This window comes from Salminus brasiliensis, chromosome 9 (genome assembly GCF_030463535.1).
Source record: "Salminus brasiliensis chromosome 9, fSalBra1.hap2, whole genome shotgun sequence".
Lineage (NCBI taxonomy): Eukaryota > Metazoa > Chordata > Actinopteri > Characiformes > Bryconidae > Salminus > Salminus brasiliensis.
In genome coordinates, this window is record NC_132886.1 from 14,085,855 (window position 1) to 14,106,720 (window position 20,866).

The 20,866-nt window shown below is 47.6% G+C and overlaps 12 non-coding genes across 12 annotated transcripts; all 12 read right to left on the reverse strand.

Moving 5' to 3' along the window:
- Window positions 1-402: 402 nt before the first annotated feature.
- LOC140563098 (U1 spliceosomal RNA) lies at window positions 403-566 on the reverse strand. The gene has a single exon (XR_011980333.1). It is a non-coding gene; the product is annotated as a U1 spliceosomal RNA (small nuclear RNA).
- Window positions 567-2,213: 1,647 nt separating this feature from the next.
- LOC140563103 (U1 spliceosomal RNA) lies at window positions 2,214-2,377 on the reverse strand. The gene has a single exon (XR_011980338.1). It is a non-coding gene; the product is annotated as a U1 spliceosomal RNA (small nuclear RNA).
- Window positions 2,378-4,034: 1,657 nt separating this feature from the next.
- LOC140563115 (U1 spliceosomal RNA) lies at window positions 4,035-4,198 on the reverse strand. The gene has a single exon (XR_011980349.1). It is a non-coding gene; the product is annotated as a U1 spliceosomal RNA (small nuclear RNA).
- A 1,656-nt stretch (window positions 4,199-5,854) lies between these two features.
- LOC140563128 (U1 spliceosomal RNA) lies at window positions 5,855-6,018 on the reverse strand. The gene has a single exon (XR_011980360.1). It is a non-coding gene; the product is annotated as a U1 spliceosomal RNA (small nuclear RNA).
- Window positions 6,019-7,675: 1,657 nt separating this feature from the next.
- On the reverse strand, window positions 7,676-7,839 carry LOC140563089 (U1 spliceosomal RNA). The gene has a single exon (XR_011980324.1). It is a non-coding gene; the product is annotated as a U1 spliceosomal RNA (small nuclear RNA).
- Window positions 7,840-9,496: 1,657 nt separating this feature from the next.
- On the reverse strand, window positions 9,497-9,660 carry LOC140563113 (U1 spliceosomal RNA). The gene has a single exon (XR_011980347.1). It is a non-coding gene; the product is annotated as a U1 spliceosomal RNA (small nuclear RNA).
- Window positions 9,661-11,306: 1,646 nt separating this feature from the next.
- Window positions 11,307-11,470, reverse strand: LOC140563139 (U1 spliceosomal RNA). The gene has a single exon (XR_011980371.1). It is a non-coding gene; the product is annotated as a U1 spliceosomal RNA (small nuclear RNA).
- Window positions 11,471-13,129: 1,659 nt separating this feature from the next.
- LOC140563151 (U1 spliceosomal RNA) lies at window positions 13,130-13,293 on the reverse strand. The gene has a single exon (XR_011980381.1). It is a non-coding gene; the product is annotated as a U1 spliceosomal RNA (small nuclear RNA).
- A 1,659-nt stretch (window positions 13,294-14,952) lies between these two features.
- LOC140563090 (U1 spliceosomal RNA) lies at window positions 14,953-15,116 on the reverse strand. Its single transcript, XR_011980325.1, has one exon. It is a non-coding gene; the product is annotated as a U1 spliceosomal RNA (small nuclear RNA).
- Window positions 15,117-16,774: 1,658 nt separating this feature from the next.
- LOC140563162 (U1 spliceosomal RNA) lies at window positions 16,775-16,938 on the reverse strand. The gene has a single exon (XR_011980389.1). It is a non-coding gene; the product is annotated as a U1 spliceosomal RNA (small nuclear RNA).
- Window positions 16,939-18,597: 1,659 nt separating this feature from the next.
- On the reverse strand, window positions 18,598-18,761 carry LOC140563173 (U1 spliceosomal RNA). Its single transcript, XR_011980392.1, has one exon. It is a non-coding gene; the product is annotated as a U1 spliceosomal RNA (small nuclear RNA).
- A 1,661-nt stretch (window positions 18,762-20,422) lies between these two features.
- On the reverse strand, window positions 20,423-20,586 carry LOC140563185 (U1 spliceosomal RNA). The gene has a single exon (XR_011980404.1). It is a non-coding gene; the product is annotated as a U1 spliceosomal RNA (small nuclear RNA).
- Between the last annotated feature and the right edge of the window lie 280 nt (window positions 20,587-20,866).

A 20,866-nucleotide genomic window follows, 5' to 3' on the forward strand; every position in this document is an offset into this window, starting at 1 on the left:
TGTGTCCCAATATTCTTGTCTGAGCAGATGGTGGATATGGCCAGTGCTTCCACAACACTCACTGCTCACATGTCCGTTGTAAGGACAGCGTAATCAGGGCTGCTTGAATGGATTGAGTGTAGCGACTAAAAGAGGGTGTAGAAACGTTTTGTAGGAATTGATGTCTTTTTTGCTTCTTTCTAAAGCTTCAGATCTTTTCCCATTTTGGAAGGTGCCACGTGTGGATCCTGAAGTCAGTTCCGACTTGTCAAGCACGTAAGAAGTAAAGACACGTGAAGAGAGCTACTTGAAGCAGCTGGGTTATGACAGCAGCTACCCCCCCGCAGGCGTCACAGCACGCAAAAGCAATTTGACGTCCCAAGGACTGTTTTGTAAGAGCAATCTATCGTTAGACGAGAAAATCAGGGGAGAGCGCGAACGCAGTCCCCCACTACCAGAAATTATGCAGTCGAGATTCCCACATTTGGGGAATTCGCAGGGGTCAGCACAACCGGAGTGCAATGGTTGAGCCTCACCCTGGGCGAACTACCTTCTTGATCATGGTATCTCCCCTGCCAGGTAAGTATGAGTTCTTCACACACTGGGGAGTGGGACCACCACTGGCTGTCCTCTTCACTGAGACGGTAAAGACTACATGCGTTACACCACCCAGACACTGAAATAAAACACTGCAACAAAGACCCTACATACACACACACACACAAACAAAGACATCACCAACAAATGCATTGGTGTGCTGCCTCACAAAACGCTTTACTTTGCCATGTTTCCGAAAACCACAACACTTCCCATGATGCACTGCTTCTGAGTGCGTACAATGCTGCTCACCAGAGGGGGCTGCTCCACCAATTCTCTCCCTCCTACAAGGCCCAGGACAGGGGCTCAGTCCTGAACAACTCCCACAAGCAACAGTTATCATTAGCTAATTCAACAAACATCCTCATGCCCTGCTTCAGGTGGGTCACAGTAGGGGTGGACAATAGGACAATATCTTATCCATATCATGATCAACTCAACTATTGCATCTTTCATTACAAACAGTGCGTACTTACAGTCCCGTGCAAAACTTTAGGCAACCCTGGTCAAACGGTCTGTTAGCAAACATTTTTAGCAAGAGACAGTGTAGGATTTTTGTTCTGCACAACATTAGAGTGGAAAGAGGAAAGGAGCACCACGCAACAAAGATGGGCTCCCCAAGAGATTTCAGCTCTCGGATAACTTTTCTCAAGATCTCAGGCCTTAATTAGTTTCTTGGGGCTGTGGCTTGTTCACAGTCTTCGTCAGGAAAGCCCAGCTGACGCAAATGTCAAAGCTTTCTAAAAAGGGATTTCTCAAAGCTTAGCACTGCCGGCCAGCAGCCAGAGGCTCCTCTAATCAGCTACCTAGCACTACGAAAAGTTCAACAACCGCCCACCTCAAAGCAGGAGAAGGCTATAGGAAAAGCGTTTTAAGGTAGCCGCTTCCTCAGCACGTAACGTTGTTGAGAAATGGCAGTCAAAAGGAAGGGCCGAGGCCAAAGGCCAACTTGAGGTCCCTCTTGGAGTAAAGATTTAGCAGGCTCTGGAGTGATGGTGGACTGTTCCACAGTCTAAACAATGAGCCTGATGCATTTTGGAAAGGGCTCCTGTGGGCCGACCAGTCTTGTATCTCCATTCTATGCGTTCCTGTGAAATGTCCCGCTGTCTTGTGTTGCTGCATGGGCTTGAAGAACGACGTCTCGTTTCAATGTCAACAAGTTACAGTGAAGAACGACAATAAAAGCACTTGACCTGACGTAATATTCAGCCTTATTGTGAGAAATGACATCCCAATGTGTCCCAATATTCTTGTCTGAGCAGATGGTGGATATGGCCAGTGCTTCCACAACACTCACTGCTCACATGTCCGTTGTAAGGACAGCGTAATCAGGGCTGCTTGAATGGATTGAGTGTAGCGACTAAAAGAGGGTGTAGAAACGTTTTGTAGGAATTGATGTCTTTTTTGCTTCTTTCTAAAGCTTCAGATCTTTTCCCATTTTGGAAGGTGCCACGTGTGGATCCTGAAGTCAGTTCCGACTTGTCAAGCACGTACGAAGTAAAGACACGTGAAGAGAGCCGCTTGAAGCAGCTGGGTTATGACACCAGCTACCCCCCCGCAGGAGTCACAGCACGCAAAAGCAATTTGACATCCCAAGGACTGTTTTGTAAGAGCAATCTATCGTTAGACGAGAAAATCAGGGGAGAGCGCGAACGCAGTCCCCCACTACCAGAAATTATGCAGTCGAGATTCCCACATTTGGGGAATTCGCAGGGGTCAGCACAACCGGAGTGCAATGGTTGAGCCTCACCCTGGGTGAACCACCTTCTTGATCATGGTATCTCCCCTGCCAGGTAAGTATGAGTTCTTCACACACTGGGGAGTGGGACCACCACTGGCTGTCCTCTTCACTGAGACGGTAAAGACTACATGCGTTACACCACCCAGACACTGAAATAAAACACTGCAACAAAGACCCTACATACACACACACACACACACACACACAAACAAAGACATCACCAACAAATGCATTGGTGTGCTGCCTCACAAAACGCTTTACTTTGCCATGTTTCCGAAAACCACAACACTTCCCATGATGCACTGCTTCTGAGTGCGTACAATGCTGCTCACCAGAGGGGGCTGCTCCACCAATTCTCTCCCTCCTACAAGGCCCAGGACAGGGGCTCAGTCCTGAACAACTCCCACAAGCAACAGTTATCATTAGCTAATTCAACAAACATCCTCATGCCCTGCTTCAGGTGGGTCACAGTAGGGGTGGACAATAGGACAATATCTTATCCATATCATGATCAACTCAACTATTGCATCTTTCATTACAAACAGTGCGTACTTACAGTCCCGTGCAAAACTTTAGGCAACCCTGGTCAAACGGTCTGTTAGCAAACATTTTTAGCAAGAGACAGTGTAGGATTTTTGTTCTGCACAACATTAGAGTGGAAAGAGGAAAGGAGCACCACGCAACAAAGATGGGCTCCCCAAGAGATTTCAGCTCTCGGATAACTTTTCTCAAGATCTCAGGCCTTAATTAGTTTCTTGGGGCTGTGGCTTGTTCACAGTCTTCGTCAGGAAAGCCCAGCTGACGCAAATGTCAAAGCTTTCTAAAAAGGGATTTCTCAAAGCTTAGCACTGCCGGCCAGCAGCCAGAGGCTCCTCTAATCAGCTACCTAGCACTACGAAAAGTTCAACAACCGCCCACCTCAAAGCAGGAGAAGGCTATAGGAAAAGCATTTTAAGGTAGCCGCTTCCTCAGCACGTAACGTTGTTGAGAAATGGCAGTCAAAAGGAAGGGCCGAGGCCAAAGGCCAACTTGAGGTCCCTCTTGGAGTAAAGATTTAGCAGGCTCTGGAGTGATGGTGGACTGTTCCACAGTCTAAACAATGAGCCTGATGCATTTTGGAAAGGGCTCCTGTGGGCCGACCAGTCTTGTATCTCCATTCTATGCGTTCCTGTGAAATGTCCCGCTGTCTTGTGTTGCTGCATGGGCTTGAAGAACGACGTCTCGTTTCAATGTCAACAAGTTACAGTGAAGAACGACAATAAAAGCACTTGACCTGACGTAATATTCAGCCTTATTGTGAGAAATGACATCCCAATGTGTCCCAATATTCTTGTCTGAGCAGATGGTGGATATGGCCAGTGCTTCCACAACACTCACTGCTCACATGTCCGTTGTAAGGACAGCGTAATCAGGGCTGCTTGAATGGATTGAGTGTAGCGACTAAAAGAGGGTGTAGAAACGTTTTGTAGGAATTGATGTCTTTTTTGCTTCTTTCTAAAGCTTCAGATCTTTTCCCATTTTGGAAGGTGCCACGTGTGGATCCTGAAGTCAGTTCCGACTTGTCAAGCACGTACGAAGTAAAGACACGTGAAGAGAGCCGCTTGAAGCAGCTGGGTTATGACACCAGCTACCCCCCCGCAGGCATCACAGCACGCAAAAGCAATTTGACGTCCCAAGGACTGTTTTGTAAGAGCAATCTATCATTAGACGAGAAAATCAGGGGAGAGCGCGAACGCAGTCCCCCACTACCAGAAATTATGCAGTCGAGATTCCCACATTTGGGGAATTCGCAGGGGTCAGCACAACCGGAGTGCAATGGTTGAGCCTCACCCTGGGTGAACCACCTTCTTGATCATGGTATCTCCCCTGCCAGGTAAGTATGAGTTCTTCACACACTGGGGAGTGGGACCACCACTGGCTGTCCTCTTCACTGAGACGGTAAAGACTACATGCGTTACACCACCCAGACACTGAAATAAAACACTGCAACAAAGACCCTACATACACACACACACACACACACACAAACAAAGACATCACCAACAAATGCATTGGTGTGCTGCCTCACAAAACGCTTTACTTTGCCATGTTTCCGAAAACCACAACACTTCCCATGATGCACTGCTTCTGAGTGCGTACAATGCTGCTCACCAGAGGGGGCTGCTCCACCAATTCTCTCCCTCCTACAAGGCCCAGGACAGGGGCTCAGTCCTGAACAACTCCCACAAGCAACAGTTATCATTAGCTAATTCAACAAACATCCTCATGCCCTGCTTCAGGTGGGTCACAGTAGGGGTGGACAATAGGACAATATCTTATCCATATCATGATCAACTCAACTATTGCATCTTTCATTACAAACAGTGCGTACTTACAGTCCCGTGCAAAACTTTAGGCAACCCTGGTCAAACGGTCTGTTAGCAAACATTTTTAGCAAGAGACAGTGTAGGATTTTTGTTCTGCACAACATTAGAGTGGAAAGAGGAAAGGAGCACCACGCAACAAAGATGGGCTCCCCAAGAGATTTCAGCTCTCGGATAACTTTTCTCAAGATCTCAGGCCTTAATTAGTTTCTTGGGGCTGTGGCTTGTTCACAGTCTTCGTCAGGAAAGCCCAGCTGACGCAAATGTCAAAGCTTTCTAAAAAGGGATTTCTCAAAGCTTAGCACTGCCGGCCAGCAGCCAGAGGCTCCTCTAATCAGCTACCTAGCACTACGAAAAGTTCAACAACCGCCCACCTCAAAGCAGGAGAAGGCTATAGGAAAAGCGTTTTAAGGTAGCCGCTTCCTCAGCACGTAACGTTGTTGAGAAATGGCAGTCAAAAGGAAGGGCCGAGGCCAAAGGCCAACTTGAGGTCCCTCTTGGAGTAAAGATTTAGCAGGCTCTGGAGTGATGGTGGACTGTTCCACAGTCTAAACAATGAGCCTGATGCATTTTGGAAAGGGCTCCTGTGGGCCGACCAGTCTTGTATCTCCATTCTATGCGTTCCTGTGAAATGTCCCGCTGTCTTGTGTTGCTGCATGGGCTTGAAGAACGACGTCTCGTTTCAATGTCAACAAGTTACAGTGAAGAACGACAATAAAAGCACTTGACCTGACGTAATATTCAGCCTTATTGTGAGAAATGACATCCCAATGTGTCCCAATATTCTTGTCTGAGCAGATGGTGGATATGGCCAGTGCTTCCACAACACTCACTGCTCACATGTCCGTTGTAAGGACAGCGTAATCAGGGCTGCTTGAATGGATTGAGTGTAGCGACTAAAAGAGGGTGTAGAAACGTTTTGTAGGAATTGATGTCTTTTTTGCTTCTTTCTAAAGCTTCAGATCTTTTCCCATTTTGGAAGGTGCCACGTGTGGATCCTGAAGTCAGTTCCGACTTGTCAAGCACGTACGAAGTAAAGACACGTGAAGAGAGCCGCTTGAAGCAGCTGGGTTATGACACCAGCTACCCCCCCCGCAGGAGTCACAGCACGCAAAAGCAATTTGACGTCCCAAGGACTGTTTTGTAAGAGCAATCTATCGTTAGACGAGAAAATCAGGGGAGAGCGCGAACGCAGTCCCCCACTACCAGAAATTATGCAGTCGAGATTCCCACATTTGGGGAATTCGCAGGGGTCAGCACAACCGGAGTGCAATGGTTGAGCCTCACCCTGGGTGAACCACCTTCTTGATCATGGTATCTCCCCTGCCAGGTAAGTATGAGTTCTTCACACACTGGGGAGTGGGACCACCACTGGCTGTCCTCTTCACTGAGACGGTAAAGACTACATGCGTTACACCACCCAGACACTGAAATAAAACACTGCAACAAAGACCCTACATACACACACACACACACAAACACACAAACAAAGACATCACCAACAAATGCATTGGTGTGCTGCCTCACAAAACGCTTTACTTTGCCATGTTTCCGAAAACCACAACACTTCCCATGATGCACTGCTTCTGAGTGCGTACAATGCTGCTCACCAGAGGGGGCTGCTCCACCAATTCTCTCCCTCCTATAAGGCCCAGGACAGGGGCTCAGTCCTGAACAACTCCCACAAGCAACAGTTATCATTAGCTAATTCAACAAACATCCTCATGCCCTGCTTCAGGTGGGTCACAGTAGGGGTGGACAATAGGACAATATCTTATCCATATCATGATCAACTCAACTATTGCATCTTTCATTACAAACAGTGCGTACTTACAGTCCCGTGCAAAACTTTAGGCAACCCTGGTCAAACGGTCTGTTAGCAAACATTTTTAGCAAGAGACAGTGTAGGATTTTTGTTCTGCACAACATTAGAGTGGAAAGAGGAAAGGAGCACCACGCAACAAAGATGGGCTCCCCAAGAGATTTCAGCTCTCGGATAACTTTTCTCAAGATCTCAGGCCTTAATTAGTTTCTTGGGGCTGTGGCTTGTTCACAGTCTTCGTCAGGAAAGCCCAGCTGACGCAAATGTCAAAGCTTTCTAAAAAGGGATTTCTCAAAGCTTAGCACTGCCGGCCAGCAGCCAGAGGCTCCTCTAATCAGCTACCTAGCACTACGAAAAGTTCAACAACCGCCCACCTCAAAGCAGGAGAAGGCTATAGGAAAAGCGTTTTAAGGTAGCCGCTTCCTCAGCACGTAACGTTGTTGAGAAATGGCAGTCAAAAGGAAGGGCCGAGGCCAAAGGCCAACTTGAGGTCCCTCTTGGAGTAAAGATTTAGCAGGCTCTGGAGTGATGGTGGACTGTTCCACAGTCTAAACAATGAGCCTGATGCATTTTGGAAAGGGCTCCTGTGGGCCGACCAGTCTTGTATCTCCATTCTATGCGTTCCTGTGAAATGTCCCGCTGTCTTGTGTTGCTGCATGGGCTTGAAGAACGACGTCTCGTTTCAATGTCAACAAGTTACAGTGAAGAACGACAATAAAAGCACTTGACCTGACGTAATATTCAGCCTTATTGTGAGAAATGACATCCCAATGTGTCCCAATATTCTTGTCTGAGCAGATGGTGGATATGGCCAGTGCTTCCACAACACTCACTGCTCACATGTCCGTTGTAAGGACAGCGTAATCAGGGCTGCTTGAATGGATTGAGTGTAGCGACTAAAAGAGGGTGTAGAAACGTTTTGTAGGAATTGATGTCTTTTTTGCTTCTTTCTAAAGCTTCAGATCTTTTCCCATTTTGGAAGGTGCCACGTGTGGATCCTGAAGTCAGTTCCGACTTGTCAAGCACGTACGAAGTAAAGACACGTGAAGAGAGCCGCTTGAAGCAGCTGGGTTATGACACCAGCTACCCCCCCGCAGGAGTCACAGCACGCAAAAGCAATTTGACGTCCCAAGGACTGTTTTGTAAGAGCAATCTATCGTTAGACGAGAAAATCAGGGGAGAGCGCGAACGCAGTCCCCCACTACCAGAAATTATGCAGTCAAGATTCCCACATTTGGGGAATTCGCAGGGGTCAGCACAACCGGAGTGCAATGGTTGAGCCTCACCCTGGGTGAACCACCTTCTTGATCATGGTATCTCCCCTGCCAGGTAAGTATGAGTTCTTCACACACTGGGGAGTGGGACCACCACTGGCTGTCCTCTTCACTGAGACGGTAAAGACTACATGCGTTACACCACCCAGACACTGAAATAAAACACTGCAACAAAGACCCTACATACACACACACACACACAAACACACAAACAAAGACATCACCAACAAATGCATTGGTGTGCTGCCTCACAAAACGCTTTACTTTGCCATGTTTCCGAAAACCACAACACTTCCCATGATGCACTGCTTCTGAGTGCGTACAATGCTGCTCACCAGAGGGGGCTGCTCCACCAATTCTCTCCCTCCTACAAGGCCCAGGACAGGGGCTCAGTCCTGAACAACTCCCACAAGCAACAGTTATCATTAGCTAATTCAACAAACATCCTCATGCCCTGCTTCAGGTGGGTCACAGTAGGGGTGGACAATAGGACAATATCTTATCCATATCATGATCAACTCAACTATTGCATCTTTCATTACAAACAGTGCGTACTTACAGTCCCGTGCAAAACTTTAGGCAACCCTGGTCAAACGGTCTGTTAGCAAACATTTTTAGCAAGAGACAGTGTAGGATTTTTGTTCTGCACAACATTAGAGTGGAAAGAGGAAAGGAGCACCACGCAACAAAGATGGGCTCCCCAAGAGATTTCAGCTCTCGGATAACTTTTCTCAAGATCTCAGGCCTTAATTAGTTTCTTGGGGCTGTGGCTTGTTCACAGTCTTCGTCAGGAAAGCCCAGCTGACGCAAATGTCAAAGCTTTCTAAAAAGGGATTTCTCAAAGCTTAGCACTGCCGGCCAGCAGCCAGAGGCTCCTCTAATCAGCTACCTAGCACTACGAAAAGTTCAACAACCGCCCACCTCAAAGCAGGAGAAGGCTATAGGAAAAGCGTTTTAAGGTAGCCGCTTCCTCAGCACGTAACGTTGTTGAGAAATGGCAGTCAAAAGGAAGGGCCGAGGCCAAAGGCCAACTTGAGGTCCCTCTTGGAGTAAAGATTTAGCAGGCTCTGGAGTGATGGTGGACTGTTCCACAGTCTAAACAATGAGCCTGATGCATTTTGGAAAGGGCTCCTGTGGGCCGACCAGTCTTGTATCTCCATTCTATGCGTTCCTGTGAAATGTCCCGCTGTCTTGTGTTGCTGCATGGGCTTGAAGAACGACGTCTCGTTTCAATGTCAACAAGTTACAGTGAAGAACGACAATAAAAGCACTTGACCTGACGTGATATTCAGCCTTATTGTGAGAAATGACATCCCAATGTGTCCCAATATTCTTGTCTGAGCAGATGGTGGATATGGCCAGTGCTTCCACAACACTCACTGCTCACATGTCCGTTGTAAGGACAGCGTAATCAGGGCTGCTTGAATGGATTGAGTGTAGCGACTAAAAGAGGGTGTAGAAACGTTTTGTAGGAATTGATGTCTTTTTTGCTTCTTTCTAAAGCTTCAGATCTTTTCCCATTTTGGAAGGTGCCACGTGTGGATCCTGAAGTCAGTTCCGACTTGTCAAGCACGTAAGAAGTAAAGACACGTGAAGAAAGCCACTTGAAGCAGCTGGGTTATGACAGCAGCTACCCCCCCGCAGGCGTCACAGCACGCAAAAGCAATTTGACGTCCCAAGGACTGTTTTGTAAGAGCAATCTATCGTTAGACGAGAAAATCAGGGGAGAGCGCGAACGCAGTCTCCCACTACCAGAAATTATGCAGTCGAGATTCCCACATTTGGGGAATTCGCAGGGGTCAGCACAACCGGAGTGCAATGGTTGAGCCTCACCCTGGGTGAACCACCTTCTTGATCATGGTATCTCCCCTGCCAGGTAAGTATGAGTTCTTCACACACTGGGGAGTGGGACCACCACTGGCTGTCCTCTTCACTGAGACGGTAAAGACTACATGCATTACACCACCCAGACACTGAAATAAAACACTGCAACAAAGACCCTACATACACACAAACACAAACAAAGACATCACCAACAAATGCATTGGTGTGCTGCCTCACAAAACGCTTTACTTTGCCATGTTTCCGAAAACCACAACACTTCCCATGATGCACTGCTTCTGAGTGCGTACAATGCTGCTCACCAGAGGGGGCTGCTCCACCAATTCTCTCCCTCCTACAAGGCCCAGGACAGGGGCTCAGTCCTGAACAACTCCCACAAGCAACAGTTATCATTAGCTAATTCAACAAACATCCTCATGCCCTGCTTCAGGTGGGTCACAGTAGGGGTGGACAATAGGACAATATCTTATCCATATCATGATCAACTCAACTATTGCATCTTTCATTACAAACAGTGCGTACTTACAGTCCCGTGCAAAACTTTAGGCAACCCTGGTCAAACGGTCTGTTAGCAAACATTTTTAGCAAGAGACAGTGTAGGATTTTTGTTCTGCACAACATTAGAGTGGAAAGAGGAAAGGAGCACCACGCAACAAAGATGGGCTCCCCAAGAGATTTCAGCTCTCGGATAACTTTTCTCAAGATCTCAGGCCTTAATTAGTTTCTTGGGGCTGTGGCTTGTTCACAGTCTTCGTCAGGAAAGCCCAGCTGACGCAAATGTCAAAGCTTTCTAAAAAGGGATTTCTCAAAGCTTAGCACTGCCGGCCAGCAGCCAGAGGCTCCTCTAATCAGCTACCTAGCACTACGAAAAGTTCAACAACCGCCCACCTCAAAGCAGGAGAAGGCTATAGGAAAAGCGTTTTAAGGTAGCCGCTTCCTCAGCACGTAACGTTGTTGAGAAATGGCAGTCAAAAGGAAGGGCCGAGGCCAAAGGCCAACTTGAGGTCCCTCTTGGAGTAAAGATTTAGCAGGCTCTGGAGTGATGGTGGACTGTTCCACAGTCTAAACAATGAGCCTGATGCATTTTGGAAAGGGCTCCTGTGGGCCGACCAGTCTTGTATCTCCATTCTATGCGTTCCTGTGAAATGTCCCGCTGTCTTGTGTTGCTGCATGGGCTTGAAGAACGACGTCTCGTTTCAATGTCAACAAGTTACAGTGAAGAACGACAATAAAAGCACTTGACCTGACGTAATATTCAGCCTTATTGTGAGAAATGACATCCCAATGTGTCCCAATATTCTTGTCTGAGCAGATGGTGGATATGGCCAGTGCTTCCACAACACTCACTGCTCACATGTCCGTTGTAAGGACAGCGTAATCAGGGCTGCTTGAATGGATTGAGTGTAGCGACTAAAAGAGGGTGTAGAAACGTTTTGTAGGAATTGATGTCTTTTTTGCTTCTTTCTAAAGCTTCAGATCTTTTCCCATTTTGGAAGGTGCCACGTGTGGATCCTGAAGTCAGTTCCGACTTGTCAAGCACGTACGAAGTAAAGACACGTGAAGAGAGCCGCTTGAAGCAGCTGGGTTATGACACCAGCTACCCCCCCCGCAGGAGTCACAGCACGCAAAAGCAATTTGACGTCCCAAGGACTGTTTTGTAAGAGCAATCTATCGTTAGACGAGAAAATCAGGGGAGAGCGCGAACGCAGTCCCCCACTACCAGAAATTATGCAGTCGAGATTCCCACATTTGGGGAATTCGCAGGGGTCAGCACAACCGGAGTGCAATGGTTGAGCCTCACCCTGGGTGAACCACCTTCTTGATCATGGTATCTCCCCTGCCAGGTAAGTATGAGTTCTTCACACACTGGGGAGTGGGACCACCACTGGCTGTCCTCTTCACTGAGACGGTAAAGACTACATGCGTTACACCACCCAGACACTGAAATAAAACACTGCAACAAAGACCCTACATACACACACACACACACACACACACACAAACAAAGACATCACCAACAAATGCATTGGTGTGCTGCCTCACAAAACGCTTTACTTTGCCATGTTTCCGAAAACCACAACACTTCCCATGATGCACTGCTTCTGAGTGCGTACAATGCTGCTCACCAGAGGGGGCTGCTCCACCAATTCTCTCCCTCCTACAAGGCCCAGGACAGGGGCTCAGTCCTGAACAACTCCCACAAGCAACAGTTATCATTAGCTAATTCAACAAACATCCTCATGCCCTGCTTCAGGTGGGTCACAGTAGGGGTGGACAATAGGACAATATCTTATCCATATCATGATCAACTCAACTATTGCATCTTTCATTACAAACAGTGCGTACTTACAGTCCCGTGCAAAACTTTAGGCAACCCTGGTCAAACGGTCTGTTAGCAAACATTTTTAGCAAGAGACAGTGTAGGATTTTTGTTCTGCACAACATTAGAGTGGAAAGAGGAAAGGAGCACCACGCAACAAAGATGGGCTCCCCAAGAGATTTCAGCTCTCGGATAACTTTTCTCAAGATCTCAGGCCTTAATTAGTTTCTTGGGGCTGTGGCTTGTTCACAGTCTTCGTCAGGAAAGCCCAGCTGACGCAAATGTCAAAGCTTTCTAAAAAGGGATTTCTCAAAGCTTAGCACTGCCGGCCAGCAGCCAGAGGCTCCTCTAATCAGCTACCTAGCACTACGAAAAGTTCAACAACCGCCCACCTCAAAGCAGGAGAAGGCTATAGGAAAAGCGTTTTAAGGTAGCCGCTTCCTCAGCACGTAACGTTGTTGAGAAATGGCAGTCAAAAGGAAGGGCCGAGGCCAAAGGCCAACTTGAGGTCCCTCTTGGAGTAAAGATTTAGCAGGCTCTGGAGTGATGGTGGACTGTTCCACAGTCTAAACAATGAGCCTGATGCATTTTGGAAAGGGCTCCTGTGGGCCGACCAGTCTTGTATCTCCATTCTATGCGTTCCTGTGAAATGTCCCGCTGTCTTGTGTTGCTGCATGGGCTTGAAGAACGACGTCTCGTTTCAATGTCAACAAGTTACAGTGAAGAACGACAATAAAAGCACTTGACCTGACGTAATATTCAGCCTTATTGTGAGAAATGACATCCCAATGTGTCCCAATATTCTTGTCTGAGCAGATGGTGGATATGGCCAGTGCTTCCACAACACTCACTGCTCACATGTCCGTTGTAAGGACAGCGTAATCAGGGCTGCTTGAATGGATTGAGTGTAGCGACTAAAAGAGGGTGTAGAAACGTTTTGTAGGAATTGATGTCTTTTTTGCTTCTTTCTAAAGCTTCAGATCTTTTCCCATTTTGGAAGGTGCCACGTGTGGATCCTGAAGTCAGTTCCGACTTGTCAAGCACGTACGAAGTAAAGACACGTGAAGAGAGCCGCTTGAAGCAGCTGGGTTATGACACCAGCTACCCCCCCGCAGGAGTCACAGCACGCAAAAGCAATTTGACGTCCCAAGGACTGTTTTGTAAGAGCAATCTATCATTAGACGAGAAAATCAGGGGAGAGCGCGAACGCAGTCCCCCACTACCAGAAATTATGCAGTCGAGATTCCCACATTTGGGGAATTCGCAGGGGTCAGCACAACCGGAGTGCAATGGTTGAGCCTCACCCTGGGTGAACCACCTTCTTGATCATGGTATCTCCCCTGCCAGGTAAGTATGAGTTCTTCACACACTGGGGAGTGGGACCACCACTGGCTGTCCTCTTCACTGAGACGGTAAAGACTACATGCGTTACACCACCCAGACACTGAAATAAAACACTGCAACAAAGACCCTACATACACACACACACACACACAAACACACAAACAAAGACATCACCAACAAATGCATTGGTGTGCTGCCTCACAAAACGCTTTACTTTGCCATGTTTCCGAAAACCACAACACTTCCCATGATGCACTGCTTCTGAGTGCGTACAATGCTGCTCACCAGAGGGGGCTGCTCCACCAATTCTCTCCCTCCTACAAGGCCCAGGACAGGGGCTCAGTCCTGAACAACTCCCACAAGCAACAGTTATCATTAGCTAATTCAACAAACATCCTCATGCCCTGCTTCAGGTGGGTCACAGTAGGGGTGGACAATAGGACAATATCTTATCCATATCATGATCAACTCAACTATTGCATCTTTCATTACAAACAGTGCGTACTTACAGTCCCGTGCAAAACTTTAGGCAACCCTGGTCAAACGGTCTGTTAGCAAACATTTTTAGCAAGAGACAGTGTAGGATTTTTGTTCTGCACAACATTAGAGTGGAAAGAGGAAAGGAGCACCACGCAACAAAGATGGGCTCCCCAAGAGATTTCAGCTCTCGGATAACTTTTCTCAAGATCTCAGGCCTTAATTAGTTTCTTGGGGCTGTGGCTTGTTCACAGTCTTCGTCAGGAAAGCCCAGCTGACGCAAATGTCAAAGCTTTCTAAAAAGGGATTTCTCAAAGCTTAGCACTGCCGGCCAGCAGCCAGAGGCTCCTCTAATCAGCTACCTAGCACTACGAAAAGTTCAACAACCGCCCACCTCAAAGCAGGAGAAGGCTATAGGAAAAGCGTTTTAAGGTAGCCGCTTCCTCAGCACGTAACGTTGTTGAGAAATGGCAGTCAAAAGGAAGGGCCGAGGCCAAAGGCCAACTTGAGATCCCTCTTGGAGTAAAGATTTAGCAGGCTCTGGAGTGATGGTGGACTGTTCCACAGTCTAAACAATGAGCCTGATGCATTTTGGAAAGGGCTCCTGTGGGCCGACCAGTCTTGTATCTCCATTCTATGCGTTCCTGTGAAATGTCCCGCTGTCTTGTGTTGCTGCATGGGCTTGAAGAACGACGTCTCGTTTCAATGTCAACAAGTTACAGTGAAGAACGACAATAAAAGCACTTGACCTGACGTAATATTCAGCCTTATTGTGAGAAATGACATCCCAATGTGTCCCAATATTCTTGTCTGAGCAGATGGTGGATATGGCCAGTGCTTCCACAACACTCACTGCTCACATGTCCGTTGTAAGGACAGCGTAATCAGGGCTGCTTGAATGGATTGAGTGTAGCGACTAAAAGAGGGTGTAGAAACGTTTTGTAGGAATTGATGTCTTTTTTGCTTCTTTCTAAAGCTTCAGATCTTTTCCCATTTTGGAAGGTGCCACGTGTGGATCCTGAAGTCAGTTCCGACTTGTCAAGCACGTACGAAGTAAAGACACGTGAAGAGAGCCGCTTGAAGCAGCTGGGTTATGACACCAGCTACCCCCCCGCAGGAGTCACAGCACGCAAAAGCAATTTGACGTCCCAAGGACTGTTTTGTAAGAGCAATCTATCGTTAGACGAGAAAATCAGGGGAGAGCGCGAACGCAGTCCCCCACTACCAGAAATTATGCAGTCAAGATTCCCACATTTGGGGAATTCGCAGGGGTCAGCACAACCGGAGTGCAATGGTTGAGCCTCACCCTGGGTGAACCACCTTCTTGATCATGGTATCTCCCCTGCCAGGTAAGTATGAGTTCTTCACACACTGGGGAGTGGGACCACCACTGGCTGTCCTCTTCACTGAGACGGTAAAGACTACATGCGTTACACCACCCAGACACTGAAATAAAACACTGCAACAAAGACCCTACATACACACACACACACACAAACACACAAACAAAGACATCACCAACAAATGCATTGGTGTGCTGCCTCACAAAACGCTTTACTTTGCCATGTTTCCGAAAACCACAACACTTCCCATGATGCACTGCTTCTGAGTGCGTACAATGCTGCTCACCAGAGGGGGCTGCTCCACCAATTCTCTCCCTCCTACAAGGCCCAGGACAGGGGCTCAGTCCTGAACAACTCCCACAAGCAACAGTTATCATTAGCTAATTCAACAAACATCCTCATGCCCTGCTTCAGGTGGGTCACAGTAGGGGTGGACAATAGGACAATATCTTATCCATATCATGATCAACTCAACTATTGCATCTTTCATTACAAACAGTGCGTACTTACAGTCCCGTGCAAAACTTTAGGCAACCCTGGTCAAACGGTCTGTTAGCAAACATTTTTAGCAAGAGACAGTGTAGGATTTTTGTTCTGCACAACATTAGAGTGGAAAGAGGAAAGGAGCACCACGCAACAAAGATGGGCTCCCCAAGAGATTTCAGCTCTCGGATAACTTTTCTCAAGATCTCAGGCCTTAATTAGTTTCTTGGGGCTGTGGCTTGTTCACAGTCTTCGTCAGGAAAGCCCAGCTGACGCAAATGTCAAAGCTTTCTAAAAAGGGATTTCTCAAAGCTTAGCACTGCCGGCCAGCAGCCAGAGGCTCCTCTAATCAGCTACCTAGCACTACGAAAAGTTCAACAACCGCCCACCTCAAAGCAGGAGAAGGCTATAGGAAAAGCGTTTTAAGGTAGCCGCTTCCTCAGCATGTAACGTTGTTGAGAAATGGCAGTCAAAAGGAAGGGCCGAGGCCAAAGGCCAACTTGAGGTCCCTCTTGGAGTAAAGATTTAGCAGGCTCTGGAGTGATGGTGGACTGTTCCACAGTCTAAACAATGAGCCTGATGCATTTTGGAAAGGGCTCCTGTGGGCCGACCAGTCTTTTATCTCCATTCTATGCGTTCCTGTGAAATGTCCCGCTGTCTTGTGTTGCTGCATGGGCTTGAAGAACGACGTCTCGTTTCAATGTCAACAAGTTACAGTGAAGAACGACAATAAAAGCACTTGACCTGACGTAATATTCAGCCTTATTGTGAGAAATGACATCCCAATGTGTCCCAATATTCTTGTCTGAGCAGATGGTGGATATGGCCAGTGCTTCCACAACACTCACTGCTCACATGTCCGTTGTAAGGACAGCGTAATCAGGGCTGCTTGAATGGATTGAGTGTAGCGACTAAAAGAGGGTGTAGAAACGTTTTGTAGGAATTGATGTCTTTTTTGCTTCTTTCTAAAGCTTCAGATCTTTTCCCATTTTGGAAGGTGCCACGTGTGGATCCTGAAGTCAGTTCCGACTTGTCAAGCACGTACGAAGTAAAGACACGTGAAGAGAGCCGCTTGAAGCAGCTGGGTTATGACACCAGCTACCCCCCCCGCAGGAGTCACAGCACGCAAAAGCAATTTGACGTCCCAAGGACTGTTTTGTAAGAGCAATCTATCGTTAGACGAGAAAATCAGGGGAGAGCGCGAACGCAGTCCCCCACTACCAGAAATTATGCAGTCGAGATTCCCACATTTGGGGAATTCGCAGGGGTCAGCACAACCGGAGTGCAATGGTTGAGCCTCACCCTGGGTGAACCACCTTCTTGATCATGGTATCTCCCCTGCCAGGTAAGTATGAGTTCTTCACACACTGGGGAGTGGGACCACCACTGGCTGTCCTCTTCACTGAGACGGTAAAGACTACATGCGTTACACCACCCAGACACTGAAATAAAACACTGCAACAAAGACCCTACATACACACACACACACACACACACACACAAACAAAGACATCACCAACAAATGCATTGGTGTGCTGCCTCACAAAACGCTTTACTTTGCCATGTTTCCGAAAACCACAACACTTCCCATGATGCACTGCTTCTGAGTGCGTACAATGCTGCTCACCAGAGGGGGCTGCTCCACCAATTCTCTCCCTCCTACAAGGCCCAGGACAGGGGCTCAGTCCTGAACAACTCCCACAAGCAACAGTTATCATTAGCTAATTCAACAAACATCCTCATGCCCTGCTTCAGGTGGGTCACAGTAGGGGTGGACAATAGGACAATATCTTATCCATATCATGATCAACTCAACTATTGCATCTTTCATTACAAACAGTGCGTACTTACAGTCCCGTGCAAAACTTTAGGCAACCCTGGTCAAACGGTCTGTTAGCAAACATTTTTAGCAAGAGACAGTGTAGGATTTTTGTTCTGCACAACATTAGAGTGGAAAGAGGAAAGGAGCACCACGCAACAAAGATGGGCTCCCCAAGAGATTTCAGCTCTCGGATAACTTTTCTCAAGATCTCAGGCCTTAATTAGTTTCTTGGGGCTGTGGCTTGTTCACAGTCTTCGTCAGGAAAGCCCAGCTGACGCAAATGTCAAAGCTTTCTAAAAAGGGATTTCTCAAAGCTTAGCACTGCCGGCCAGCAGCCAGAGGCTCCTCTAATCAGCTACCTAGCACTACGAAAAGTTCAACAACCGCCCACCTCAAAGCAGGAGAAGGCTATAGGAAAAGCGTTTTAAGGTAGCCGCTTCCTCAGCACGTAACGTTGTTGAGAAATGGCAGTCAAAAGGAAGGGCCGAGGCCAAAGGCCAACTTGAGGTCCCTCTTGGAGTAAAGATTTAGCAGGCTCTGGAGTGATGGTGGACTGTTCCACAGTCTAAACAATGAGCCTGATGCATTTTGGAAAGGGCTCCTGTGGGCCGACCAGTCTTGTATCTCCATTCTATGCGTTCCTGTGAAATGTCCCGCTGTCTTGTGTTGCTGCATGGGCTTGAAGAACGACGTCTCGTTTCAATGTCAACAAGTTACAGTGAAGAACGACAATAAAAGCACTTGACCTGACGTAATATTCAGCCTTATTGTGAGAAATGACATCCCAATGTGTCCCAATATTCTTGTCTGAGCAGATGGTGGATATGGCCAGTGCTTCCACAACACTCACTGCTCACATGTCCGTTGTAAGGACAGCGTAATCAGGGCTGCTTGAATGGATTGAGTGTAGCGACTAAAAGAGGGTGTAGAAACGTTTTGTAGGAATTGATGTCTTTTTTGCTTCTTTCTAAAGCTTCAGATCTTTTCCCATTTTGGAAGGTGCCACGTGTGGATCCTGAAGTCAGTTCCGACTTGTCAAGCACGTACGAAGTAAAGACACGTGAAGAGAGCCGCTTGAAGCAGCTGGGTTATGACACCAGCTACCCCCCCGCAGGAGTCACAGCACGCAAAAGCAATTTGACGTCCCAAGGACTGTTTTGTAAGAGCAATCTATCATTAGACGAGAAAATCAGGGGAGAGCGCGAACGCAGTCCCCCACTACCAGAAATTATGCAGTCGAGATTCCCACATTTGGGGAATTCGCAGGGGTCAGCACAACCGGAGTGCAATGGTTGAGCCTCACCCTGGGTGAACCACCTTCTTGATCATGGTATCTCCCCTGCCAGGTAAGTATGAGTTCTTCACACACTGGGGAGTGGGACCACCACTGGCTGTCCTCTTCACTGAGACGGTAAAGACTACATGCGTTACACCACCCAGACACTGAAATAAAACACTGCAACAAAGACCCTACATACACACACACACACACACACAAACACACAAACAAAGACATCACCAACAAATGCATTGGTGTGCTGCCTCACAAAACGCTTTACTTTGCCATGTTTCCGAAAACCACAACACTTCCCATGATGCACTGCTTCTGAGTGCGTACAATGCTGCTCACCAGAGGGGGCTGCTCCACCAATTCTCTCCCTCCTACAAGGCCCAGGACAGGGGCTCAGTCCTGAACAACTCCCACAAGCAACAGTTATCATTAGCTAATTCAACAAACATCCTCATGCCCTGCTTCAGGTGGGTCACAGTAGGGGTGGACAATAGGACAATATCTTATCCATATCATGATCAACTCAACTATTGCATCTTTCATTACAAACAGTGCGTACTTACAGTCCCGTGCAAAACTTTAGGCAACCCTGGTCAAACGGTCTGTTAGCAAACATTTTTAGCAAGAGACAGTGTAGGATTTTTGTTCTGCACAACATTAGAGTGGAAAGAGGAAAGGAGCACCACGCAACAAAGATGGGCTCCCCAAGAGATTTCAGCTCTCGGATAACTTTTCTCAAGATCTCAGGCCTTAATTAGTTTCTTGGGGCTGTGGCTTGTTCACAGTCTTCGTCAGGAAAGCCCAGCTGACGCAAATGTCAAAGCTTTCTAAAAAGGGATTTCTCAAAGCTTAGCACTGCCGGCCAGCAGCCAGAGGCTCCTCTAATCAGCTACCTAGCACTACGAAAAGTTCAACAACCGCCCACCTCAAAGCAGGAGAAGGCTATAGGAAAAGCGTTTTAAGGTAGCCGCTTCCTCAGCACGTAACGTTGTTGAGAAATGGCAGTCAAAAGGAAGGGCCGAGGCCAAAGGCCAACTTGAGGTCCCTCTTGGAGTAAAGATTTAGCAGGCTCTGGAGTGATGGTGGACTGTTCCACAGTCTAAACAATGAGCCTGATGCATTTTGGAAAGGGCTCCTGTGGGCCGACCAGTCTTGTATCTCCATTCTATGCGTTCCTGTGAAATGTCCCGCTGTCTTGTGTTGCTGCATGGGCTTGAAGAACGACGTCTCGTTTCAATGTCAACAAGTTACAGTGAAGAACGACAATAAAAGCACTTGACCTGACGTAATATTCAGCCTTATTGTGAGAAATGACATCCCAATGTGTCCCAATATTCTTGTCTGAGCAGATGGTGGATATGGCCAGTGCTTCCACAACACTCACTGCTCACATGTCCGTTGTAAGGACAGCGTAATCAGGGCTGCTTGAATGGATTGAGTGTAGCGACTAAAAGAGGGTGTAGAAACGTTTTGTAGGAATTGATGTCTTTTTTGCTTCTTTCTAAAGCTTCAGATCTTTTCCCATTTTGGAAGGTGCCACGTGTGGATCCTGAAGTCAGTTCCGACTTGTCAAGCACGTACGAAGTAAAGACACGTGAAGAGAGCCGCTTGAAGCAGCTGGGTTATGACACCAGCTACCCCCCCGCAGGAGTCACAGCACGCAAAAGCAATTTGACGTCCCAAGGACTGTTTTGTAAGAGCAATCTATCGTTAGACGAGAAAATCAGGGGAGAGCGCGAACGCAGTCCCCCACTACCAGAAATTATGCAGTCGAGATTCCCACATTTGGGGAATTCGCAGGGGTCAGCACAACCGGAGTGCAATGGTTGAGCCTCACCCTGGGTGAACCACCTTCTTGATCATGGTATCTCCCCTGCCAGGTAAGTATGAGTTCTTCACACACTGGGGAGTGGGACCACCACTGGCTGTCCTCTTCACTGAGACGGTAAAGACTACATGCGTTACACCACCCAGACACTGAAATAAAACACTGCAACAAAGACCCTACATACACACACACACACACACACACACACAAACAAAGACATCACCAACAAATGCATTGGTGTGCTGCCTCACAAAACGCTTTACTTTGCCATGTTTCCGAAAACCACAACACTTCCCATGATGCACTGCTTCTGAGTGCGTACAATGCTGCTCACCAGAGG